Raw genomic sequence first — 16,185 nt, 5'->3', positions numbered from 1 at the left:
CCAGGTATCTGTCACTCAGTATCTTGGTTTGTACCGCTCTTGCTAGTCACAAAAATTTTAACCCTAAATGTTTCAGTCTTCTTCCCATAGCATTCCATGTCATCCTCTATCACTTTATTCTGATGTGGGCATAAGCCAGATTCTTCAGTGAAAGGCAGAAGTCCTACATCCACCTGTATTCCTCCAGCTTATTTCCCATCTCACCTGCCCCACAGGGCGCACCAAGTACGTGCTGCTTCAGCAAAGTACACAATGCTACCGCGGGAGCGGAGTGCAGAGTGACAGGAATGAGATGTCCTGGTACCAAACTGGGACATCCCCTTTCCCTGGTATGCACAAGGCCTGATCAGTTTGCATTTCCTCTGCACATGGATGAACTTCATCAACAGGATAAGCAGTTTAGCCTGTTATTTGTGTTGACAGGGCTTGCCATTTAATAGTTAATATTGTCTTGCACTGAATGCATTGTTATCAAGCCTCTAAGGTATCATATTTGATGGGCACAATTCACACTTCTCAGAACCATTATTCCAAGCTTCCTGCCAGCTCCTTAGTTTACTCAGGCCTCATATTTGCAAGGTTATTTTTGCAGTGACAAAGGCTGGATCCTTTGCCAGAAAGAACTGGCACAGTCCTGCTGTCTGCCTGTGTGCTGGGGCACCACTGGGGCAGCGGGCAGGCACAGGGGAAACCATAGCACTGACTCTCTCTAGCTCCGGTTCAAGCCAGGAGTGTCCAGTCATGCAGATCTGTCTCTCCTTCGGGTCCACGATAAAACATTATTATCAGCTTGAAAGCCATGAACTCCCTTAGCCACGTTCATTATGAAATTTTCAATTTATTTTCTAATTTATTGTTGTAGCCAGCTGGGCCCTGGGCTCTCTCTTCACTTAGGCTCCATGACCTAGGCTTTACTGTATTACCAGATCTGCAAGTTTGATATCTGCAGGCAGTGACTTGCAAATGAGAATCACGCAGCAGCTGAAAGCATTTTATTGAAGGTGGGCAACTACAGGACCCAAGACACAAAGTATTATGAGCCACAAACTGAAGGGAAGGCAGGGAAGCTAAACAGGAGACCAAAACACCACTCTGGACTTCAAAGTCAGGAAATAAGAACATCTTTTCAAAACAGCAGATTATGAGTATGGAAAATTACCTACAACCAGGAAAATGTGAAGCTAGTGTTTTCAGGATTATATTTGTTCCAGTTTAATGGGCTGTATTTGGTATATATTAAAATAGTCCTAAGCAACGCTGATGTATTTAGAGATGGATCAGGCTTTTTCATTGCAAATACAGAATTCAGGGTATATAGTTCAGTGGTGTAAATCCACACCAGCCTAAACCTGTGATACAACTGCCATGCCTGGTTGCGGTTCCTCCTCCCTACACAAGACTATATGAACCAGCTAATGTTGTTTTTACTTAAAGAACAAAGAGTAAAAAGAAATTGATCTGGGCTCAGTTCAGATATTTTGCCATTTTCCCTTTGACAACAAAGAGAAGGATTTAGAGAGAGGAATTTCAGAACAAGTTCTTTCTCTAAGAAGATTGACTACTTGCCATGGATGTGGATCAACTCATTTTCATAATTATCTCCAGTGTGGAGTTCTGGCAGTATGTGGCACTGTCAGAGGGATATTACTGGAATACACACAGTGAAGAGTTTAGTCCAATGAGGATATTAGGTCCCAAAGATGCTAGTGTGGCTTTCCACTTTAATATATGCACAGTGCAGATTATGCCGCTGAACAGTAGCAACAGATCTTGTCTACACATGGAGTTATTCCTCTAAAATCATGTCTGGATCCTTCCTATTCCAGGAAAAAAGTGTGTTTGATGCTGAGCTTAAGTCATTTTCACTGTAAATTAAAATAACTGAAAGGAAGAAGTTTTATTCTACAGTAAGTGAGTCCATACACAGAGTTCTTTAAATATCTTTTGCATTAGAAAGTCACATCTTACCATAACGTCGCTCTGACTTGCAGAGAATATTGTATTTATGAAGTATAGATTCTCAAGGGATGAGAAATACTGCTCAAAACGCCGTCCAAATGTTGAAAATGTAATATTTACACTGGAGAGGTGCCATCCTTGTCTGGCAGGCTAATGGATCAGAAAAAACTGTCTGTGAAAGGGGACTGTGGGAGTGGCTGGGAGTCCAGCAGTTTCCTCCCCGCCCCCATTTTTAACAGGATTGTACTTCCCAGTGTTATGGTTTAAATCAGATTTTAAGGAGTCCATTATGATGCATCTGTTTAAAATATCAAGGGGAAGCACAATTTAATAACACTGAACGTGCAACAGCGAGGGCTGTGAATGAATACTGCCTCTTAATGTGCTGCCTCTTGTGTTCAAGCATCACTGACATACAGTTTCACATCTCCATGGTCCTAAAGAGTGTCATGTACTCTAAAGAGCCAGTTGTGGCTTTGAACGTTTTCCCATGCCCTTGCATCACCCAGATCAGACCTGGTGGTCTTACACACAGTAATCCAGCTTTGTCGGTTTTAAGTTGATATTTTAGTTGAGTTATGCTGTAGTTACAGGAAATCAAACCACTATACAGCTATTTGTCTTCTTGGCAGTTTACACTTAGTGTTGCCGTTTATATTACCTGGCAAAAACCCCCCTCTAACAGATAACAACCCATGCAAATAATTTGTAGAGGACCTAATTTCTATTTCTTCTAAAACCAATTTTAAATCTCCTCCACATGGCTGATACAAAATATTATGATGCAGTCGATGAAAACGTGGCTCAAATGAAATCAATGCGTTTTCTGACTGACTACAGGAGAGCCAAGTTTTCATCCCTTATCTATGTCTGTAGCATAGGGCCCAGCTGTATTACAGTAAGAAAAAGAGAAAAAAAAAAAAGAAAAAGAAATCCAACAACAAAAGCCTGAAGTCATTAATCAACTCAGAAAGATCTGGTTAATGTATTGCAAGATAGGCCTCTGTTGGGTGGTGCGTGCCTTTAAATCCTGCAAGCACTTAAACCCTGCAAAAGAAGTGACACATGTGCAGCCCCAGTCCCCCAGCCCAGACAATATCCATCCTGCCCGCTGCAAGCATCGTGGCCTGCTGTATCTGTGATTTTCCTCCTCATCCTTTGAGGTGCTTCTGACAGGCAGACTGCAGACTTCCCTAGGCAGGCTCCTGTGTTTGCTTGTCGCAGCTGGAGGTTCAACGCAGCATTGGATATTGAAAGGACTGGGGCTGAAGCTAGATGCAAATGTGAGTTCCAGCCTTGCCCAATGCAGGGTCAGATGTTTGCCCACTGGGCCTTTATTGTGCCTGCTTAAACATATAGTCACCTATTATATCCTTTTTTTGTGAATTATACATCACATTAGGCTGATATAAAGATTCTGTTGTGGAAATAGTGATGCATATTCAAAGCCACCCACCATAAAATAGAAAGCTGAATTTCGGGGAAATAAAAAAACAGTTCCTCTCATCACTGCATCCCGGCTCCTGCACACATAAGCACGTATCCCAGTTCATGTCCATAAACCCCATGGAACAAACAGGGTTGTTCACACCATGGTACTGTACACGTACTTGCTAAGGCAGAGAGCAGCACAAAACAGCAAACAGCTGATTAACCAGAGGACAGAGTTGGGGTTTTAAAGAACTCATTTAAAAATAAAGCCAATGTGGCTCTGCACACCATAGCCTAAAGAGGGATTTCCTAGGAATGTTCCCCAAATCCAACAAATACTAGAATTGATCCTCAAGAGCCTTTCAGTAATGAAACTAACTCCCAAACCCCTTCACTTCATTTAAAAACTCTTCAAAGTTATGCAGGCGCACACACACCTTAGCCACATGGACGTGGAATTCTGTAATGCTCCGCTGACTTTTTAATTCACATAAGTTCAAAGCTTTGATCACACTGCCGCTACACTTTTTGTTTGCATTTTTGCAGTCTTTACATTATATCTGGTGACAGAAGACTGAAAGTTTCATTAGAGGGCAAAGAAAATCATTATTCAGCGTTCATTGAAAACTTGTGTATTTCCATAGACGGTTTAGAGCTCAGATTTTTATCAAATGCAGTAGGCAATGTGATGTGGTCATTTTCTTCTGCTTTAAAAGTCCAACTTCTTCCTGTGAGCATCACTAACTGCATTCATTATTGTAAAATTATTGAAGGTTTATATAAATCTCAGATGGAAGAAAAGCAAAGCTTTTGCTGTTTACTCAAATGCATTTTATTTCTGTAATTTGTTGTAAATGCATATATATGAATTACACAGTAACAGCCTCGTTCCTGTAAATCAGAGGTGATAAACATAAGGGTATATAAAACATTGCAAACTCTGAATCAGTGGGATAAATATACATTTTATGGCTGTATGGTCTGCATGTGCACACAGGACTAGCCAACTTTATGTACAAACAGAAATACCTATTTTTAGAAACCAGTCTTAATTTAAGACAGTCGAGCTAAAGCAAGCATGACTTCACACTCTGCCTGCAACGTTGCCACTCGTGCAGATGATCCAAAATAAAGCACAATACTCTTTACGTTTTAATTTGCAACCCTACCTGAATACAAAGCGTACAGACCCAAAGTTAACTACGTGCAGTTTGCTACGAGTTGTTAGAATTTTGACTAAAAATAAGTGCGTGGTTATTTTTTCCCCTCAGCGAGAACAAAGCTCTTTCTTTGTTCCTGCTCGTGTACTGCGTACCGTTAAACCAGTTTTTTACTAAAGGTCGCTCTGTCTCTGCCCGCTCCCCGTCGAGCCTGGCCCAGCCGCACTTCGGGTCCACTCTTACAGCGCGCATCAGCCCCAGACCAACGACGAGCCAGGCTCGGGCAGCAAGGCACTGTTTTTCGTACGGTAGTTGGCCTTGAACATCAGCCTTGCCCCTTGAGAGTCAGTTATCCTCCCCACCTGAATAAAATGAAACTTACACGTATTGTCTACCCGCCATTCTGAAGTCAATTCCCGTGGTTTGTTACTATTTTATCCTCCCCACTCCCCCCACCCCGCGGAGTTTCGGCGGCTTTGCCAAGGGGCTCAATGTGCCGGGAGCCCGGGCGAAGCTTCCTTCCCTGCCAGCCGCGGGCAGGTCCCGGTGCAGCCCCGAAGGACGGACATCCCGGGGCGGGGGACGAGGGGGGGCGATGCCGCCACCTCAGCTGCTTCCTCAGCAGCCGTGAGCAGCCGCCGCCAAAACCGTCCCGGATACCAGCGAGTCGCCCTCCAACGAGCACGGACAGACGGCACAGCACGGCGGAGATCAGCAACCGGCGGCAGCCCGTTCGGTCCCGTCCCGTTGTGTCCCCCCGCCCCACCGCGGCCGTGTACGGCGGTGCTCGTCCCTGTCCCGGCCGTGCCTTGTCCGTGGGCAGCCCCGACGGCAGTAGAAAGGTTGAACTTACTTGGCTCCTGCGGCGGGCCCCAGCGGCACGGAGGGCCAGCACTCTCTGCCCCCTGCGCGGCACCCCCTGCCCCTGTCTCTGTCCCGGGCGCGGGGGGCGCGGAGCCGGGGCGGCGGCGGGGCCGAAGGCGCCGGGAGCCCGCTCGGCGCTGCCTGCCCCGCTCGGCGCCTTGCAGCCCAGCTCTCCCCGCATTGTTTTCCTCGCTCCATTTTTCCCCCCGTCCTTTTTTTTGATTTGCAAGAAGACGCCAAAACCCCGGTAAATGGCTCATTTCTGGGGGGGGTGAGGGGGGGGGGGGGAGCTGCTCCGGGGGTCGCGGCGCGGGGTCCGCCGCATTCCCGCTCCCACAGCGCCGCCTGGCGGCCGCGCCGCCCCCCTCCGCGTCCTGGCCCCGCTCTCTCCCCCCGCCCCGTCCATGCGTGCATCCCGCCGGCCCGGCAGTGAAAGGCGAGGATCGCCATAAACTAACCCCCCGTGACCCATATTCAGTTCAAGTGCAATCTTTCTTTTCTACCCCCCCCTCCGCTTTTCTCCCCCCTTTCCTGGATCCTCTTTTAAACCCACTCCGAGCCGCCGCACTGTCTATTACATGCTAATTTAATTTTACTATGGACGATATTTTCAGCATTTGCTGAGGACAGTAAATTTTGTAGTTTATGTTATTTCACTTTTTATGACTTTTTAACACTTAATAAAATTTTATTAGAGCACTTTTGTGTTTACAAGGCCACAAAACTCTTGGCAGGTTGTCAGAAGTCCTTTTTATTATGATCCTACTGATATACTGCGAGTAATGAAATAATCATGTCCAGAAATGTATCAAAGGCCAGAGGGATTATCCAATTTAATGGCTCTACAGATGCGCTGTGAGGGATACGGACAGGCAACGCGTCGACAGGCTGGAAAGTGTGTGCGAGGAGGAGGCAGAGCCGCTTAATTCCTTTCCCATTGCTGGCTGGTTCTGCGCTGTCCTGAAGCCTCCAGGCTCGGTCATGTGACTGAAAATGGATTTATTCTGTGGCAAAAAGCTTTTCTCTCTCTGTTCTTCCTAGATGTGCCCTTAGTGCCAATGTGCTTGCGCTGGCGTTTCCACTGCTTGTGACATTTGTTAAAATACAATTTACTGGAGAACACCCAATGTCATCGTGCCATTGTGCAGCAAACAGTGGCTCTGAGCCATGCGGTTTGGTCTTGCAGCCAACAAGTAAATAAATAGGAAAAAGACAGACCAAAGTAAACAAACATAAATAAAACCTCAGAGGCAGAACAAGCTGGTGAGATCAAATATAAGCAAGACATTTGTCAGTATTCTGTGAAATGACTGCTTTTTGCTGTTCTCTTTGCAAGGGTAGGGTTGGGGAGGGCTCATGTTTGTGTGTGAGCCTGCACTCCACAATGGGCTGTTTCTCTGCGCTGCTCTCAGTGCTACAGCCCGAGATACTGCAGCTGTTTTTAAGGCACTTTCCTTTTATTTAAAATAATTGTTCGTTTAACATACATTGTTAAGCTCATTCTTGCGTCAAAAAGAGGCGATTCCACTTCCTGACCCTGAAAGCAAGGTGGGTGGCTTTATTTTATAATTAAATTTGCCGTGTTCAGTTAAGTATTTTTTTTTATTCTGCTGTTTCCTAAAGAGCATGCCAAAAAAGACAAAAGGCAGTGATGCTACCAGGAACACTTCAGTGCCAGTCTTGTCTCTTTAACACACATTGTTCCAAGCTTTCAAGCTTCACAGGGACACCAGAAAGAGATTCCTTCATCATTCTACAATTGTTTAATTCACTGTGATTTAAAACCTGCCCCATTGAAGATTGCAAGTAGATGTATTTCACAATTACCAAAGTAGAACAAGGACTTCTTCCTCCCAGCACAAACACATGTAGTGTATTCCAAAGTATCTTGTGATACTGCCAATAGGGATTTCTTTTAAAGAAAGCAGGTACTATCTGTGTATTTTTCAAATGTATTTGAATAATTTGCCAGGACCTTACAAACAGACCTGAAGACAAGGTTAGAAGTGATCAAAGAATTCATCTTCGAAATCATGACAACATATTCATGGACCATATGTTGGTATATTTATTCATATTGGGAATCCGCCCCGCCTTGGAAGAGTGCCTCCAAAATCAATGGGGCTTCTGGAGGAGTTAAAATAATGTACAGTGTTAGTAAATACACCAGAACCCGGCCTAGGAGAAGGAACATAAATCATTAAATGCAGTTTAGCTTCAGAACAGAAGTTTCGTTTTTCCAGAACAATATAATCTACTGTAAATCATAAGTTTGCAGGACAAGGTCAATTTAAACTCCTTAAACCTTTAACAGCCATCAAACTGGAGACCTGCAGGATGAAATCATGGGGTGAAAGAAGTGATGGACTGGAAACTGTTAACCTTGGAAGAGGAGCACTTGCTGTTGTTCTGAGAGAAAGAGCAAATTTAGAAATGACTGAAGTATATATATGCAAGCATGCTACAGATTATTTAACCAATGAAGCATCTAACCAAATTCAAGCATGGACTGGAGCCCACATCTGCCACCTCCCCGATGAGTGCCTAACACCTAGCTGATGGGGTCTTCCAGTAAGGGCACTCCAGGGAGCTCAAGGGAAGAGAGAAAATAACAGCAAAGTTTAACTCATCTCATGAATTTTTAGTAAAATTCCTGAAGTCTGGGGTGGGGTCTGTGGCTTGGGAGTGAGGCCGGAGCTCCTGACTAGGCCCTCAAATAGAGAAAAACACACATTTCTATCAAAACTCCAGCCTTTTCTTTCACATGTGGTCATCTGCTACAGGGATTAGTATGCTGCAGATGTATAAAAGAATGAAAGTGCATGAAGATAATGATATCAACTTAAAGTATATAGAAATAAGACAGCTGAAATGCTACCTGCATTGTAGTTTTATTATAGTTTAATGGACATACACCAATGAGCACTGTGCCTCTGTGTCCAAACTGATAGATGTACTCTATAAAACCTTTCCTCAGAAGGAAGTCAGATAAGTGAAATTTGGTAGAAAAATAGCTGTACTTTCTGCAGCTATAGATTATTCAATCAATGAAACTCCTATCTAACTCAATACTACCCACGTCCTTGGATTTACTTTCTGAACTCTAATCTGAAGTACAGACTGGCTCCCAAATTCCTCTGATGACTGTGGTAATTTTGAAAGCCCAGACACTCTTCCTGGGGAGATAGCAGTAGCTCCCAACTATGGGGTTTATGGCTGAGACCAGAAAAGGATAGCATTCACAGTGCTCAAGACAGAGCCTGGGATTTGCTTTCTAGTTTAGGAATGTAGTTATCATTTATAATCCAATGTTGCTCAAGTTCTTAAGATGAGTGGTAGTTATGGAATCATTTAATGCTCTTTCTTATTTTGGCTTAGTCCCATTTTTCTTTTCCTTTACTTGCACTACATATATATCTCTTGTCACTCATTACTAGTTCTCAAGAAAGTGTTAATATTTCTTTACTGCCTGTTTCCTGGTAACTTATGGAGAAAACTTTATTAATGGTAACCATAATAATACTGAAACAGAATCTAACATGACTGCCTCGAAACACCCGACTCAGAATAACTACAAAGAACCCGAGATGCAATTCTTAGCCAGAGGAATTATAAACAGCAAGCCAAACAGCAGAAGTTCTCACCTTGCATTGGAAAATCCTACCAAACTGCTGTGCTCATCCTGCTGAACACGTGGGGATTAGGGGCTGTTTTGCTAACTAACACCCCTGTACCTGTCCCATGACTTCTGCAAGTGAGGCATTGGCATGAGTGACAAACAAGGCAAGGGTGCTTCCAGAGCCACCAGGAAGTCACTGGCTGCCCAAGTGCTGCTCTGATTACTAACTCAGGACATCATCTTGCAACTTGCAGAGTACAGAATTCTCTTTATAACCGTTTTTCAGAGAAGAAACTGAGGCACTCAGCTTGAAGGTATTTAGGTCCCTAGGGAAATCCCACTCACTGTTTTGTTCTCACGGGATCTGCATACTTACCTGCCTAAGATATCCTTGTGAGTTTAAATGATACCTCCAAGGTTTTGCAGATATAATGGCAAAGGAGGAAGATGAATTCATACTCCCCAGGTTACCAGCCTAGCCCTTAAGCATGGTAGTCAAGGCAGCATGAAGTCTCATACAGCAAACTGCCTGTACCCTCCTGTGTAAAACATGGTGTGGTTTAGAATGAGCCTCCGCGGGGAGGATACATAACACACAGGTCTCACGGGCAAGTGGATGCCAGAAGCAGCTATGGTAGAAGAATTAAGCTGGGTGTCAGATGTGACCCAGTGTGGTGCAGGTGACAGGGAGTCAGGGATTTTGGGAGCAGTGCCTGCACAGCAGCCGGTGAAGCCTGGGTGAATGGCTCTCTTCTCCCTTTTGCTCCGGGTTGGAGAGGCAGCTCTGTTATCTTCTGGCTGCCTGGGGACAGGGGCCATTTCAAGCACCATCTTTTTGACCCAACTAATGCTTGCCTTTAAGGAAGCATTATGAACACTATCTGCAGTCCACCCTGGTCTCTCAGACCACGTTGCTTCTCCCTCTCTCCTTGCATAGTCCCAGCCACGCTGCTGGGATGGCTGGTTTGCAGGGAAGAGGGAGGACAGAAACGATTTGCAGGCTTTTTCTCCCTCTTGATCTGTGTGCATTGCTTTCCTGATGCACTCTGAGGCAAGGGTGAGGAGATATTTATATCTCCCATATCGAAGAGAATTACCAGGATCTTAAAATACCATTTAGAAGTGCTGTAACAATGAATACGTTATACCGGCAGTAGCTCTTTAGAAGTTTCTCATGTAAATAAAGACTGTCTCCAAGAAGGGTCCCACACATAATATTACATGGTAATCATTGGCTTAAAAAATTATTACAAACAAAATAAAATTCAGCACATCAAAATGGATTTGGGCTATGTGACCATTCAAAGCTTATTAAAATGACAAAATTGAAGAAGAAGTTGGAATGCTTAAAACTCAGCACTTGTTCATGTGCTAGTTTGATTTAAAGAAGGCTCTAGAGGCTTTCCTAAGCCTCTCTGAATTATTCCCCAGACTTCAACGCTGGCCAAAATATGGCCATCACTAAGCCCTAGGTCACTCCCTCTGGCTTTTCACAGAAGATTCAAACCTGGCAGCCTTTCCTCTCACACACATACTCTTGGCAACTCTTTATTTATCTTGGGGAATTCTAGGGCCTTTATCTTCATTCACACTTAAAAGAAGATGTGCTTTGCAATGCTTTAACACTTCTACAGCAGTTTCTTGGTGTGTAGCATAAGCTTGAGCCTTTCCTCTTGGCTGGAAAGTGTGCTAGGGCATGTCTGCACCACAGCCTGTGGTGTACTGCAACAGTGCCTGAACTGGTGCTCCACTGCCCAGCCTTGCTGCTGCTGCAGCGACTTTGCAGGGCAAGTTGCCACTTTCACTGTTGAATGTGGCCAAGACATTTTATAGAAACTTCAGTGAAAAGCAGCATTTCTGGTTGCTCATTCAGATTGTTCACACACCTTAGGGCAGTCTCACATGCCTGTAGGGTAGGAACAATGTGGTTTTGCAAAATTATTTCCCATAAAGTGAAAAGTTTACAGCAGTATGCATTGAACAGGTCAGATGCAGTAGAACCTCAATGGCGACGTCCAAACAAGTAGTGCCTGCTGTGGGAATATCAAACAGGAGGACTAGTGAGAGAATGGAGTCTACAAAGAAAGGGTTTGGACATCCTTCTCCATGAAGTCCATAGAGTGAGCTTGGCTCAAGGAACAGGCAAGGGTTTGGTTGGTTTTTAGACTAACTTAAAGGAGTCTTCTGGGAACAAACGTTTTGGGAATTCATCTGGCAGGACAACTTTGCACATCAGGTTGCTATGATTTAAGTGACATATCACAATGACATTGAACCAACCGGAAAAATGTTTCAAGATACTAAATCCTTCAAGCCTGATATTTGGAATGGGGTCCTCTTTCAAAATCGGAATCTTCCCATCTCTGATGACATCTTTGTATTATGGAGTCCCTTATCTCTCATTCTAATGATATTGCATAGACCTGTCTTTGTGACACACTGAAGACCTGTGATAAAGTGATGCAGTGAATTTCCTCAGTGGGATGTCAGAAAAAGATGTCTCCTGGACAGCTTCTGTTCTTTTATTTTTTAATAAATTTACAAAATCCTGTTACAGAACACAAGATAATTCAAAGTAGATAAAGTTTGTATCAGATATCAGATATTTTAAAAAGACAGTAACAATATCGCAGGAAAAAGGCGATTGTAAGGGCAAATCATATAAAATGCTTATTTTTTAAGTGTCTGAAAAATTGGCTTGTGTTTTGTTCACATTATTTGAGTATCTTCACTGCTTCAAATTGCTACTGTCCAAACACTCTTCAGCCATTGCCCTATGGGCTAACAGTGTGATACGATGAATGTATATTACTTTAACAGTACATTCTTTTAAAAATGTCACCAGAGCCAGGTAGGGCCTCATCCACAGCCCATGGAAATCAATGAAAGCTTTTCAGTTACTTCTAAAGCCTTTGAGTTGGTTGGTTTCACAGTTAATATTAGTAAAGGATATGAAGATAAGTGGCTTCTGCTATTTCCCAAAATAGCTTTGTACAGTCATCAGTGTACTCCCATGTAAGCCTGTGCTCACTAGTCAGTAGGTCTATGTGCGTGCCTCACAGAAGACGCATGAAGTAGGATGCTGTGTGGAGGGAGAGATCTCTAAAAATTCCTGCAAGTGGTACATGAAACATACTTTGACACCAAAGCAGTGCCTCTTATGCATAACAATACATTCAGACTGGAGAGAAGAGGGTCCATATTTAGTGTTAGTCCGCTAAAAATGTTTTCAGTAGGTAATACACCTGGGGGAACACCCTGTTTTATAGAACTTGCTACAGACATGTAGTTTAATCAAAATACCAAATACCTTTCACTACAGTCCAGTTTTTTTGTAAGCTAAATAGCTACTTACGAGACTTTCCTCACAAGATGAACTTCTGGCAGTGGATATATAAACACACTTTGTGGGCTGAATCCTTTTCCACTAACATACTTTGTTTTTGGCACAGTTAAAAATAAAGACAGGGGAGGGTGGAAGGGTCAGCCGCTTCCCGACATCTCAAATCTTTATCAGTACCAGCAACCCCTCGGCTGGTGTCAGTGATTTGTGGTATTGTTGTTTATCTGTGTATCACTCACTTGGACGCACTGTTTAGATCCAAAGGTCTCAAGACCATCTGCAATCTCTTCTAGGCTTGCTGTACCAGACAGGGCAGACATCTGGCTGTCAGTTATAATTGCATCCTGCACCAGAAGTTGGTTTTAAATACTCCTGATTCCCTTTGAACACAGAACTGTGATGCACAACAGTTTCAAGCCATTACTGCAAGAGGCAAAGTCAATCCATGGCTTTAGCTCAGTTTGAAACAAGATTTATGAGAGATGGTGGGGAGGGGGGCCATTTTACAAAAGGGTGGCTGTTTGAGCCTGCTTGGGTTTTAATGATACAGCAGTTTCCTTTCCAGCCCGTACAACTTATTCTTTGAACGCTGACAGAAATAGTGCATCAGAAAAGTATATTTGTGGTGTTGCCATGTTTACTGTTTCCTGTTGTCTTTCTTTGGAAGCATTTTAGCAGAAATTAGGACTTCACATAAAAAACCTACAGGCTCTGGGATGAAAGGATTTACTATTAGGTTTCCTTCTCACTTGAACATGGTGGACTGTGATTTAAACCCTACAGACTCATGACAGGATATGATGCCAATTAAAAGCATGCAACCTAATTTTTTGACAGAATAATTACATAATCCCCTTCCTATTATCAGGCTAAAGGGTTATTGACAGCACCTTTATTTCTCAGCCCAAATCCTGGATTTATTAGGCTAACAAACTGCTCTTGTTTAAGTTATATAGGCCAATGATTATTGCTGAATGTCCAGGCGCAGGACTGCATTCAATATTGCAAAGGGATGTTTTTCCCTTGGTAATTGTCACACTGGGTCAAGAATGCACAGAAATGTAAGTGGACAGCTGGTTTTGGTTGAAAGCAGATTTCTGATTTGCTGCTTAATACCAAATCAGTTATAAAGTAATTTAATAACAAATCTTATAAAGTGAAACATTACAGTGAAAAATTCAGCTGGAGTTTCCTCTGAGCTCTCAACTCAGTTTACACGGAGTATGAAGGAAGTTTGATGGAAAAGCATTACTGGATTAGAGACAAGAACGAGGTTAAGTTCTGCCTCTCTGAGTTGCCAGTTGTGACTGCTCGAGCCCAATACGTGACCTACATCATTTTGTCAAGGCAAGATTTTTGGCAAGATCATCAGACTCTGCTGATGCACTGTTGGAAGTGAACTCTTCCTCTCTGTTCTGACACCTGATCTGACACCAGTGAAGAGGCCAGAGGCCAGTATTTGCCATTCAGCTCAGCCTCTGGTGGACTGCTCTCTCTATTACATATGGCTTTCCCCCAGAAATGTTTCACATTTCACACATTTTGTGCAGCAGTGTCTGAAATGGGGAGGAATCTTTCTCTCCCTCTGTGTCACATACACGCTCACATAAACTGGAGCCTACAATTTCCCTAATCACTAAAATCCCTTCTCCCCACGTGTAAGTTGTTAACCTTCATTACATCCCCAAGGGGACATACACTAAGCAGAGGCCTGTTAAAATGAAAAGAACCATCCCTCCAAATTGCCAAATCATCATATTAAAAAGTCCCCTTCTTACAAAGCAAGGTTCATCATGTGCAGTGGCAGGCTAATTCCTGCTTGGAGTCGAAACCAATTATTTCTGCTAGATGGTTTTATTTTTTAGAACACTTCATTGGCTTCTGCAGCATCACAACAGTGCACATTGTGTTAAACCTTCTTAAAGTTACAGTTTTAAAGGTAAGGATACACCTTAGTTATTAGAAAATTCACACAGAGGCTGCTTCCACATGTATGCATACGTTGTTTTCTTTGAGCCTGAAGGTTAATTTTTACCCTGTGTGTTTTCCAGATGCACGTAGGATTTTCCCCTCATTTCCTGTCTCATTCCTAATCTAAAATCTATTGCCATTTCATAAGGATTAAAAAAAGAGCTGGCTGTTGAGTGAGCAGCGGAACCCTGGTGCTGAGCCGGGTGTGCAAGCCCTTCTCAACCACCATTTTACCGCTGTTGAGTATGGACTGCAAAATGGTGGTTCCCATGATTTAGATGAGCAGAGACCTGCGATGAACTCGTGTGGTCATGGAAAATGCCCTCAGCCCCACTAAAAAAGGCCATCTTCTCTCGCCGGGGCTTGCTTTTGTGCCTGTCTCTCTGTGCTTTCACTGCCCCTGGTTGCCTCAGGACTGCCCATAATTCCTCTGTGAGATCTACAAAGCCCCTAAATGCTGATTTCTAATTTAAAGTTCCTCAGGAGTGGCCACAGCGCTGTGTGCATGACACACAACCCCAAATGGTGAGAGGACAGAATCACAGTCATCTTGTGTCTTATGTGTTTATTAATGAAGGACCAAATGTCACATAGGCGGTAGTCCCAGGACCAGTTTGTATGGAGAATGAATGTTTTACTCGTGAGTAAATGGTCCCTCCAGATCAAGGTTGAGGTCATTGGCAAGATCTAGGCGTTAGCTCATTCTAAAGCTATGTGCACATGCGAATAAAGGAGTTAACACTTGGACTGTCAGTATCTCTCTTTCATAAGGGATGTGTTCAGCCTATTTATTTATTTATTTATTTTAATAATTGGATGCAAACAGTTGATCCCACGCTTCAGTGTAAATTTGTTGCTGGCAAAATAGCAGCCAAAGCAGGCAGTGACCTTGGGCTACCACTAGCTAGCTATCAAAGAGCATCACAAAGAAGGTTCGGAAAATGCTAACGAGATGGAAATTGCCTGTGATTACCCACAGCAGGAAAAGCATCCTCTTTTGCCTGTGAAGAAATAATTTCCTTCCACTCAGGTAAGCAGCTACTGTTGCGTGCTGGAGAAAGCAGCTTCACAGTGTGCCAGTAACTGTGGATGATACGGAAATATGCTAGCAGTTGAGAGCCTATGTGTAACTTCCCCCGGATAAAAGAGATCCACAGCAACAGTATTTATGGTCTACCCAACAATACTATTTTTCTCTCTTTGGTTTGCAAGGGTTGTATATAGAAAAAAAGGAGGAAAAAAAAGGCTAAGCTATTAAATCTAGGAATAACAAGCTCTTAAAGGCAGGTTTATTGTGGCGGGGTACGCAGAAGCGTTACGGTTTCTGTTAAACACCCTGTCCGCGCCACGATTCCTGCTCCCATGTTATTTATCCCCCGGAACCCTTCGGGATGAACCGGAGGAGCGGACAGACGTCCCAAAGCGGCGGCGCCCCCTGGCGGCGGCGGCGGCGCGGCCAGGGAGCGGGGCCGAAAGGGGGCCGGCGCTGGGGGTCCCCGCGGGTCCCCGCCGCCCGCACCCCCCGCGTGGGTCGAGGTGCGCCGCTGTTTTGACGAGAATGAAATGAAACGGTCCCCAGTGCTTTGATTGTTCCGACTTTTAAGCGCCCGAGCCAAGTGTTATCCAATTTTCCCCATACAATCTGTTTGGAGAGCTAGCAGTGCATTTCAGAATGGCTTATTTCGATGACATGGCCATAATTCTAAATAATTTGATTTCCAAATATATACATCATATTGTGGCCTTGCCAGAAAATCATTCTATTGAAAGACTTCTATCTTAAGATGTAGGCTAAATAAAGGAGAAAAGATCACACAATCTGAACACCTCTCTGAGGG

The 16,185-nt window shown here is 43.8% G+C and overlaps 1 long non-coding RNA gene across 1 annotated transcript in view; it reads right to left on the bottom strand.

Annotated features, from left to right (window-relative positions):
• Window positions 1-5,597, bottom strand: part of LOC136009868 (uncharacterized) — a 106,159-nt gene extending 100,562 nt beyond the window's left edge. Inside the window, exon 1 of the long non-coding RNA XR_010610685.1 lies at window positions 5,404-5,597. This is a non-coding gene — a long non-coding RNA (uncharacterized LOC136009868). The remainder of the gene's footprint in view (window positions 1-5,403) is intronic.
• Between the last annotated feature and the right edge of the window lie 10,588 nt (window positions 5,598-16,185).

Source organism: Lathamus discolor, chromosome 3 (genome assembly GCF_037157495.1).
Source record: "Lathamus discolor isolate bLatDis1 chromosome 3, bLatDis1.hap1, whole genome shotgun sequence".
NCBI lineage: Eukaryota > Metazoa > Chordata > Aves > Psittaciformes > Psittacidae > Lathamus > Lathamus discolor.
The sequence above is the reverse complement of the archived record's forward strand: the minus strand, read 5'-3'. Positions and strand labels throughout refer to the sequence as shown.